Source organism: Aricia agestis, chromosome 5, assembly GCF_905147365.1.
Source record: "Aricia agestis chromosome 5, ilAriAges1.1, whole genome shotgun sequence".
In the NCBI taxonomy this organism is placed as follows: Eukaryota; Metazoa; Arthropoda; class Insecta; order Lepidoptera; family Lycaenidae; genus Aricia; species Aricia agestis.
The window spans coordinates 20,876,459-20,887,470 of record NC_056410.1 but is presented as its reverse complement, the minus strand read 5'-3'; positions in this window follow the sequence as shown (position 1 = coordinate 20,887,470).

Genomic DNA, 11,012 nt, shown 5'->3' with positions numbered 1-11,012 from the left:
CAACATTAATACAGCTTCGATGTCGCGTCCGGCGTCAGTCTGATAAGTTTTGCTATTTCAGTTCTATCTATCTGAAACCACACCGAAACTGCATTTTTGTAAGATGATTTAACAAAATCAAGCGTTTTAGGGTTCCGTACCCAAAGGGTAAAAATGGGACCCTATTACTAAGACTTCGTTGTCTGTCTGCCTGTCTGTCTCCAGGCTGTAACTCAAGAACCGCTAGAGCTAGACTTCTGAAGTTTTCACAGATTGTGTAAATTGGTTGCCGCTATAACAACAAATACTAAAAATAAAATAAAGTTAATATTTAAGTGGTGCTCCCGCCTCCCATACAAGGAACGTGATTTTTTTACCTTTTTTGCTCGTAATCAATAATGGTAACAACTAACAGCTAGGCACTTGAAATTTCACAAAATCCTTAATTATATTTGTACTAAATAATAATTAATAATAAAATTAAAATAAAGTAAATATTTAAGGGGTAAAAAAAAGGGTAATCCTATACAAAAAACACAATATTTTGTCTACTTTCTCTCTATACCGGTACGGAACTCTTCTTGCGCGAGTGTGTCTCGCACTTGGCCGACTATTTAAGCCTACTACATTAGAAATTCCTTTTTAACGGCTGGTAGTAGTAGATAGGTACAAAACAATACAATATCCCCTCTGCACACAAACTGATCTTCATCTCCATGCTCCTAAGCCGCGACAGGGGTTCTAATCCCACTGAGTCACGAAATTGATACAGAATTTGGTTTCGATCAAAAGCCCGTATTAAGCAGCTTTGTTATTAAAATTGCGTTTTTTTCACAATCGAATAGTCGGTACAAAAGGATTGTTGTCGTGTTTTTTAGAATTACTTCATGGAGACCCCGTGGGATGAGCTTAGGGGCGGAATTAAATTGCATATTAGAAGAGTCATCGTTACTGAATGACTCTTAATTTTACGTATCTTTAATGAGGTGGCAGTCATATTTTTTATACAAGATAATGCAATATTTTTGGCGTAGTCCATGTTTAGTCGGTAAATGTGGTAAAATTATTAAAGATAGTACTTACTTAATTTAAAAATTATTCATAATTTACACTTCCTTGACGAACGCGACTTAAAGTGCCTATACAGTGCGACCTAGTTTAACTAAAAAAAATACCTACTTAATAAAAATATAATAAGAAAATATTTAAATCTTAAAAATTACTAAAAAAAAGGGGAAAAGTCAAGATTGATGGTCGTGCTGCTAGAATTTAGAAATAGTCTCTTATACGGTCTCCTGTATAATATTACACTGTATAATATTCGAGGCACCAGATTTCTACGAACATTCCCGTTCTTTACGGCGCGCCATTTTTACGCTCGGGTCATCCCTTAAATTGTTTTTATTGGGCGAGGTAAATCATTGTAATGCTCCAGTGCATTACCCGGGAACTTCATTATGGCGGGCTTAATGGTCGAAGCGGCGATAAAATCCTGCTGATGGCTTGACCGTACACTCAGGGACGTGGATACGTGAACGGTTTGAACTTAAGTCCCTTTCACACGACGTTTTTTACGCTCGTAATGTATCGATACAAACGCAAGTTGAACGCTCAGCAAACGGATGGAAGCCGACACGTTTTAAACTTTATATCTGCCAAAATGCGATGAAAACGTGCAAAAGACGAGCGCATCAGAAACGCGCGTCGTCAGTGCGCAAAAAAATACGTCGTGTGGAAAGGCCCTTAGGCTCGTTTTATAAGCCTCCGCCCGAACGCGCGGTTTGGCGGCTACAACGCGAGATCACAAGAAATTATTGTAATAATATTATGCTAATGACGGCGCCGCTATTTAAATAAGTTGTTGCATACAATAATTATTGCTTATACCTAATCTTGCGGTGTATGGCCAAAACGCTCGTTCGCAGTTCGCACGGACGCATATTATGTACTACTAGAAAGTGTGTAATTTAGCCATAAAATGATTTAATTATAAAAACAGCGTTATAACAGTCATCTTTGAGATTTTTTTTCTATCGAGCAGAATTTTTCAAATTGTGTAAGTACTGATATACCTTTGCGTACTTATAGGAAATTTTCTCAATTTTAAAACGGTACTTTTTATACTTAAATAATGTCATTTTATTTACAAAAAACATTACATATTTAAAAAACTCATATTACGTAGTTGCAACAACCATTTTCCAACCATACAATTTTCACTGTCGCGGCGTCACTGACGGTATATAGAGTATAGACGCTCGCTTCGAATGGATACCTAAGCTGTTTTAAAATATCTTTTTTTTTATTCAAAATGGGTATCATGATACACTTTTTGAAAGTCGAACGAAGAAACTACGTTGCCTACCACCGGTTCGGGAACTACCCCGCCGAGAAGAACCGGCGTAAGAAACTCGCACGGGGCCATCTTTTGCAAAAAAAATGGAAAATTACAATGTTATGGCTTACAGCTATGTAACAAAATTAAAAGAAAAGTAACCTGCATGGAGCCACCCTATTCCCAAGGTGTGCTGTCCTCGAAGAAATCATTGACTTTATAATACGCTTTAGCACACAAACGTTCTTTAACTGCTTTTTTAAATTTGTTTAAAGGTAGATTTTGAACATTTTCTGGGATTTTATTGTATAGGCGTATACATTGGCCTTTAAAGGATTTGCTTATTTTGGCTAGTCTGAACATTGGTATTGCTAACTTGTTCTTATTTCTAGTATTTACATTATGATTATCACTTTTCTTTTTGAAAATATTTATGTTCTTTCTAACATATAAGAGATTTTCCAAAATGTATTGAGATGTGACGGTCAGAATTCTTATTTCTTTAAATTTTTCTCTTAGAGCTTCCAAAGACGACATCTTATAAATAGAACGAATAGCTCGCTTCTGCAGCACAAATATTGTATTAATGTCCGCCGCGTTTCCCCACAAGAGGATGCCGTAAGAGATTATGCTATGAAAGTAGCTAAAGTAAACTAATCGCGCGGTCTCTACATCAGTGATTTCACGAATTTTTTTAACAGCATATGCTGCAGAACTAAGCTTATCTGCCAGTTTCGCAATATGTGGACCCCATTGTAACTTACAATCCAGCGTTATGCCTAGGAATACGGTGGTGTCTACTAAATTCATTTTCTCATCATTTAATAGTACATTGGTTTGTACTTGCCTAACATTTGGCAAGATAAATTTTAAACATTTTGTTTTATTAGAGTTCAAAAGTAAATTATTAGCATTAAACCAATGTACTATTTTTGAGAGAGCACTATTTACCTCGTCATAATTAAATTGTCGCCTCTTCACATTAAAAATTAGTGAAGTGTCATCAGCAAAAAGTACTATCTCATGCTTATCTTTAACAAGATAAGGTAAATCATTTATATAGATGAGAAAAAGAAAAGGCCCTAAAATGGACCCTTGTGGCACACCTAGTTTTATTTTGGTTCCATTAGACCTTATGGAGTTAACTTCCACCCTCTGCGTTCTATTTGTAAGGTAAGATTTAAGAAGTTTAAGTGCCGTGCCCCTTACACCATAATGGTGTAGTTTTCTTATTAGAGTATCATACTCCACACAGTCAAATGCTTTAGAGAGATCGCAGAAAATACCAAGTGCATCCTGCGACTCCTCCCAAGCTTCAAAAATACTACACAGAAGACTAATGCCTGCATCTGTTGTAGACCGACCTTTAGTAAAACCAAATTGATTATTATGTAATAAATTATTTGAGTTAAAATGAGCAAATAATTGATTTAGAATTATTTTTTCAAAGATTTTACTTTAAGAATTTTATATGAGGCCAGGTGGTCAAAAATACATTTGCTATTAAAAGTCTTATATTTATGTTTTAACTTTTAAGTGGTTGAACTTCGAACTGTTACTTATGACAGCATCAGGGTGGTGGATCATGGTTTATGAGATAAAGATACAGACAGACAGCGTAGTCTCAGAATTAGTAGAAACTACTAGAACTTTTGCAAACTAAGCCGCAGTTAAAAATTTAGAAAACAGAACGGAACCCAAGTAAAAACATAAAAAAATGTCGCCAAAAATTTTATAAACAAAACATCGACCACAAGTCACAAACCAATATTCCAGTCCGACTGTACTAGATCTATAGTGTCTACGTTATCGGCGTTTGGAGGATATACGACTATTTCTTTATTCGCGTCGGCATTTAAATGGTAAATCATGTAGGTAGGCCATATAATTTACCCTAAACTCCGATTCAAATAAAAATTTGTTGAGCTGAGTTGAGCATGAGACGTCGGTTGTGTGGAAGCTCCATCGTTTTTGTAGTGGCCAGTTTTCGTCATCTTTTTTAATACTCCGCTATTTAATGTAAGATATTCTTGGCATCAGCGTCCAAAAAAATTGATCTTCCAAATAAAACAAAAGGTACGAAAAAGCCAAATCTATAATTATTTTCTAAACGACAAAGAAAAATGTACAATGGATCCTAAAAGGACCATGTAGCATTTACTATGTATTAAAAAAACCAATGTTATTTTGCATCGGGAGTCGGGACTTAAGTAGTAAGTGATAGCAATTTATCTTGAAGGTAGCGAGTCTCTATAATATATTGTATTATCTATGGTAGCGAGTGTGATTCATATTAGAAAGCCGCTCAACAAATGCGTCTCTAATAGATTATCTCTCCCTGGGGCCTGGACACGGTACATAAAACACATCCACAGCATTAGCTGCTAACTTATTAAACCTATCACCGCAACTATCACGCTATCTTAATAAATGTGCTAGGCTGTAAGGCTGCGTTTCATCACACTATGCATTGTAAGGCTTGGCGCAAAGGTCTTCTGACGGTTGTAGAATCGCAAATTAGACAAAAAAAAAGTCCGTGGCCAGAGATTGCTGCAGTTCGTTAATGTCATACGACGATAATAAGTACACAATAACTAATATGTTACATACCAAATCACTTAGGGTTTAACAATCAAATCACCTAGGATCAGAAGATAAAATATATGAACAGTAATTTGGTTGTCTTCTTGAAATTAAACTTGTACAACACGCTCGCACGACGTGTTCATCCCTTGTTTCGCTCACGCGTATTATCTGAAATAACGCAGATGTGTGCGTGCGTCGATTCGGCCAGTATGAAGATGGCTTGGACAGTCCCGCGTGTCCCGGCAATGTGGTCACCCCAGGGATATATCACGCGCAATTTGTAGCGATAGCGCCGATAGGTGGCTCGGCGAATTGTTGTTTATTGCCCCATAAACGTGCCGCCAAGATGGCCGCGTGGGTGAACTAAATTACTTGTTACGAACTAATAAAATACGTAAATACATCTAATGATGTAATGCGTGTATTTTGGTGACGATTTGGATACGTGCAAGTAATATAGAATAGGTTCTGCATTCTCATAGGCCATGGCTTTTGTGGTGGATAACTGGACTCCTTGACATGCAGCGTAGGTTTTGCTGTATTATCTATCGTCTCAGTATCTAGAAACTCACAAAGTTCTTATTATAAAGGAGCTTACAAATAATCAAGAAAATGTAGATGTTCAGATTATTCAGATCTACGCTGATAACAATATTATATTACGATGTCTTAATGTAGGTTCTTTATTAATAAAAACTGTACCAATAACGAATGAGTTTGTCGAGATGCCAAGATAAGGAGCGATATCGATTACGGGTTATTCTCTATAATTTGGGTGATTTTTCAAAGCTGGCAAGTATCCATAATAACAAATTGAAATCGTCGGCGGTTGATCGGCAATTAAGGCGGGAGCTATAAATCGGATCGGATCGGATCGTGACATGGAAGAGGCGTAGCGGCCCCCGGCGTGACACGGGGTACACTGGGCACTGCAAATATTACTTTTTACAATGATTTAGCGACTCAAAGTAGATCCCCGGCCTCCAAAACGAGTCTGCATCACTCGTTGCGCGCCGTTTTTCGCACTACAACAAGTTACAAGACGTATTGGTTATTATAAATTCAGATGCTAGTTACTACTTCTTACACTTAAAAAGTTAAAAGCTTTAAATGCCCTACAAGCATTGTACTGATTGACTAGACCTGCTAATTTTCTAAAAACAGTCGTCGTCTAATTTTCTAAAAACGTCTGCTACGATGTACGTACCTACCCTCTACCAAGTATCACTTTTAAGATTAATATAATGTATTATGTACGCCTAAAATGCGACAAGCTGATTAGCTTGTACAACGTGCTAAAGGTGGAAATAAGGAAACAACAATTGTTAATTATTGGCACATTTCAAACAGATTAAGAAAGGAAATGAATTCGAAGAGCTCATTGTGCCTCCACTAACGATGTATCACGACGGCACATGGACGTCTGTATGACGTCCGGCGCACCCCTTTAAGTGCTGCCTGACGTGCTAAAGAATATATTAGCTCAGATAGCCGGCGGCGAAAATCAACCGACTCCTCCTGTCCCTCTCGAACAACAAATAAACGAAAAGGATGCGAAAACCAAAACATAAGGAGAACCAGCTATCTCCATCCAACAAGTAGTGAAAGATAAGGACGGAGAACTGCAAATTCTTAAAATGTTATCTGCAAAATTTAGTCGCTGGATACATTATAGCGTGGAATGATGTAGGGGCCCTGATTGGACTGTAATTCCCTGTATTTATGAGCCGTGTATGAAATAATGTGTGATGTTTGGATGAAGATTATAACTTGTAGCTTTCACATATAATTTTGGAGTCGAATGGTTGGATAATATGGACAATAATAATATAATCTACCGAGATCAGCAAATCATTGATATATTCACGTACATTAAAAGGTCGCTGTGGTTAAATTATGTATGTATTGACTCTTAACCTATTGATAAAAAAATTTCCCGTCCTATTAGACCGTGAAATATAACCATCATTGCCATTTGCTACTATAAATGCGCAACTATCACGCACATAACACATTACACCATTGACGTCGATATTTTGCAAGGTGCAACTAAAGACGAATATGTTAAGCGTTTGTGATCATCTGCATTTGTCAATCGTGGGACAACTTCCAATACTAAGCAGTATAACCACTATGAAATTAGTCGAGTTGTGCTAGAACAATAAATCAGTCACAACACAGCAATAACTCGGCAACCGCAACACGGATGTAATCATTTCGACGCAGCTGATCATTACCGGCCGCGGGGTACGTTTTTAACTTAGGCTCACTTGCGCCAGTCGAAGTTAACCCTAGGTTATTGTGTTTATTTAAACAAGATTAACATCTAACTCTCCTGAAGGTTGGGGCACAGAATAGATAATAGTACAAGTAGTTGGAGTGTAATAGAGTCTGATACAAAACCTTGAAAAAACGGTCCGAAGTAGATGTACAACTATTTTTATGATAGCTTATGCACGAAATCCGCCTTCTGATACAGTGTGTGTTCTACATCAGTGAATCTCGTATGCATATCGGATTTGGATCGGACGTACCACGTAGTACGACAACGCTTTTTCTCGCTGTAGTTCCACCTACTTTTTCTATGGTATTTTAACAGAAGGTTATCTTTAACTCGGATTGGTGCTAGTGGCCCTTATAATGTCCAACTGTAAACGGTTACGAATTGAGTAATGTTAGAGTAGTGAGTTATGTGGAGGTTCTAATTCTAACAAATCAACTATTGAGGATTCCTTTTAAATGAAAATGTTACAAAGAATTTCTGAAGTAACCATGGGCGTACCCAGGTTCTCGGCCAGGGGGGGGGGGGCAAATTAATCAGGTTTTGGGCCAGGTGGGGGCAAATCAGTTTTTTATAAGCTAGGTGTGTATAAAAAATAAAAAATTAATAATTTTTGTTGTAAAAATATTGTTTTCCAAACAAAACGCAAAAATTCGTTTTCTTAATTTTTAATTTTTATAGATAAAGTACTAGATAATATACTTAGTAAGGACGTGAACATGATCCAGGGGGGGGACCACACTATATTAATCACGTGAATAAAGATATTAATAGGAAACGTATATCATACGCCTATAAGGTGCTTAAACATTTTAAAACTGTCACTATGGAACTTCTCTCCTAGATATTATATGTATGATAAATATGTATATTCATGTATTTCCAATCATTGAATTATCTTCTACAATTAATATTACAGCAGCATCTATCACTGCGACAATCACATAAATTACCCTCGACAACTGTGTCATCGAAGCATAATTCAATATGAACATTTCAACAAAATATTCGAGCTACGTGAACGAAGCCTTATGCTACCAGTCAGATGTGTGAACCGAGCCTCACGCTACCAGTTAGATTTGTGAAACGCTTAAGGCTCAGCACTCATCTAAGACACGACAGTCTTTTAACTAAATGCAACGTGTTACGTGAGACACAATATCATTGTGACCAATCATGAATTGTCCTTCCTTGTCGACAGCAACAGACGACTCTGTTGCTGTCGACAAGGATAAGAGCGAGAACTCACTTGAGACAGGGCAGTTCTACGATTATCAAAATGCACAATTTTTGTTTCAAGGGTCTTCATCATAATATTATTTGTATGTATTACAATAATCTGGCTTGTGACTATCGTGTCTCAACTCTCAAGTCTCAAGTGAACTCGAATAATAATAGTTAGTTTCGAGCTCACTTAAGACTTGAGACTTGAGAGTTGAGTTGATTAGATTTGGTAGAAAAATAGTTCTAAAATACGTGTTTTAGCTTTACACTTTATATTGCAATATTCCAACGGCTGTTGTGTCGCGTGTGAGCGGTGCGCCTTACGCTAGCAGTCGGTGGCCCGCCCGGCCAGTATTTATGGCGCAGCCGGAGATATCTCGTATTATTTATGTCTCTGTTTACCATTTTTGTTGCAAAATTTAATCTACGTTTCTACGCGCCCCATACGAGTGATATATCGCCTTTGGACCACTATTGGTTTTATGAGTAACGGCTCTGGGGGTATAATTAGGATTCTGAATGAATTAGTTTTTATTGGGACGCCATTGTTGACGTGAAATATAAAATATTACGTTTGATATTTGGAACAATTGTATACGGTGAGGTTGGTTGCAAAATAGGAGTCTAACATGCTAACAGATTGGAAATGCCTTATCAAATGTTATGGTTGAAGTTATGAATGAATGAATTAAATTAGTATATTTTATTATCTACGCCTTTGTGTACTGTAAAGTATAATTTAAGTACACAAAAGCGGCCATTACTAAATAACAATTTCTATCAGGCAATCTTGTAATGACTCATGTCAATACAAGCATTATCATATCTAGCCTAGCAGTGCCGACTGATCGCGGCCGACCTTTGCAGTTTTCAGAACAAAACTTACAACCTAAATTCGAATGTAAATCATCTCTGCGATAAAACATTCTCTAATGTTCCCACAGCCGCATAACTCCTAGAAGCACCTCCGGAGCAGATATTTATGTATTTATTTGCGATAGTGCTTGTTATTGTATATCAGGTTGAAATACAGTGGCGGCGGAACAATGCAGATGCCCGATATGAGGGTATATGCAAAATTCAATAACACGACCCCGCCAGGGCTGAGCTCATGATTGAAACGGCGGTATTGTTTCTGTGGTTTATATTGAAAACGGTTAGATTTGTAGTAAACTAATGCTATTTTCATTTTCATTCTCTCTCAGCAGCAGGAATTTTTAGTGAATAACCATCGATAGATTTTTTTACAACACAAAAACAGACTATTACAAACTTATTGCTTAATTCACAAATCACAGCACAAAGCTTATACTTTATAGAAACACAACGCCGAAATAAGTTTTTCATGCAGGGAAATTTACTAGAAAAGAATGTTCTATATGGTTGTATGTTTTCTCCTCCCGGAAGACCGTACCAAGTTTTATCAAAATCGGTTCAACGGTTAGGCTTGAAGAGGTATCAAGTCTGTCTGTTACACTTTTCCGAGATTAGAAGTGTCGTATGTCCTTTCCCGGGACTCAAATTATCTCCATACCTTTCAGCAAAATCAGTCCAGCGGTTTGGGCGTAAAGAGGTAACAGATAAATAGACACACTTTGCCATCTATACTTATATTATAAATGCGAAAGTATCTCTGTCTGTCTGTCTGTCTGTCTCGCTTTCACGCGAAAACTACCGAACCGATTGTAATGAAATTTTGTATACAGATAGTTTAAAGCCTGAGAAAGGACATAGGCTACTTTTTTACTGGGAAAAAGGTTTGTAAGGGGGTGAGAATACGAAAATTTGTTCAAATTAAGTTAGTTCCAAAAATTCATACTAGATGGCGCCGTGCGTCTTTTACATCGCGCTAACGCTTGCCCAACATCCTTCTATAAGAGGTGGTATCATCATATAATCAAGTTTCGATTTTTTTCGATTGTTATTTCTTTAATATGTTATTTAATAAGTCAGTACTTTATATTATATACAGTGATGTAACCTTAAACCTATCAATGATAAATAGTTTATGGGTAAAGTTGTGTAATTGGGGGGCTAAATAAGCTTTTAAATTTGGCATAAAAAATAAAGTTTAATTTTTAAAAATGAAATATTATGTGCACACTGCACAGCTGTTTTGATTTAAGGGGTACCAGGGTTTTTTTATAGAAGCTTTTGACACCAATTTTGTTGACATCGCGCGCTATAAACTGAGGTCCACGCGGACGAAGTCGCGGGCAACAGCTAGTATTTTATAATCACGTCAATTTTGTGTGAGCACAGTGCACAAGACAGGCAGCCCTCGATCACAGATAGCGCGGGCGCGCGGCGGGTCACGCGCGTCCGGATAGCGCGTAATGGGGACCGATGTGTAGATATTAGCGGGAAAGCGTTACATGAATTTGAACCACAGTCCACATGGCACATTCATGATGTAAAGCTTTCTTAGAAACTTGATACTTGAACAGATCGCAAAGTTAGGTAACTAGGCTTAGTTAACACACACGAAACTTCGCAGAACATTCGGCGCCGAACGTTCGGCTCAATACGCTCGCAATGTTCTCTGACACATCAGCGTAAATTACGCCGCGTTCAGTTAGCGCGTAACCTTCCGTCGGCGGAACTTTC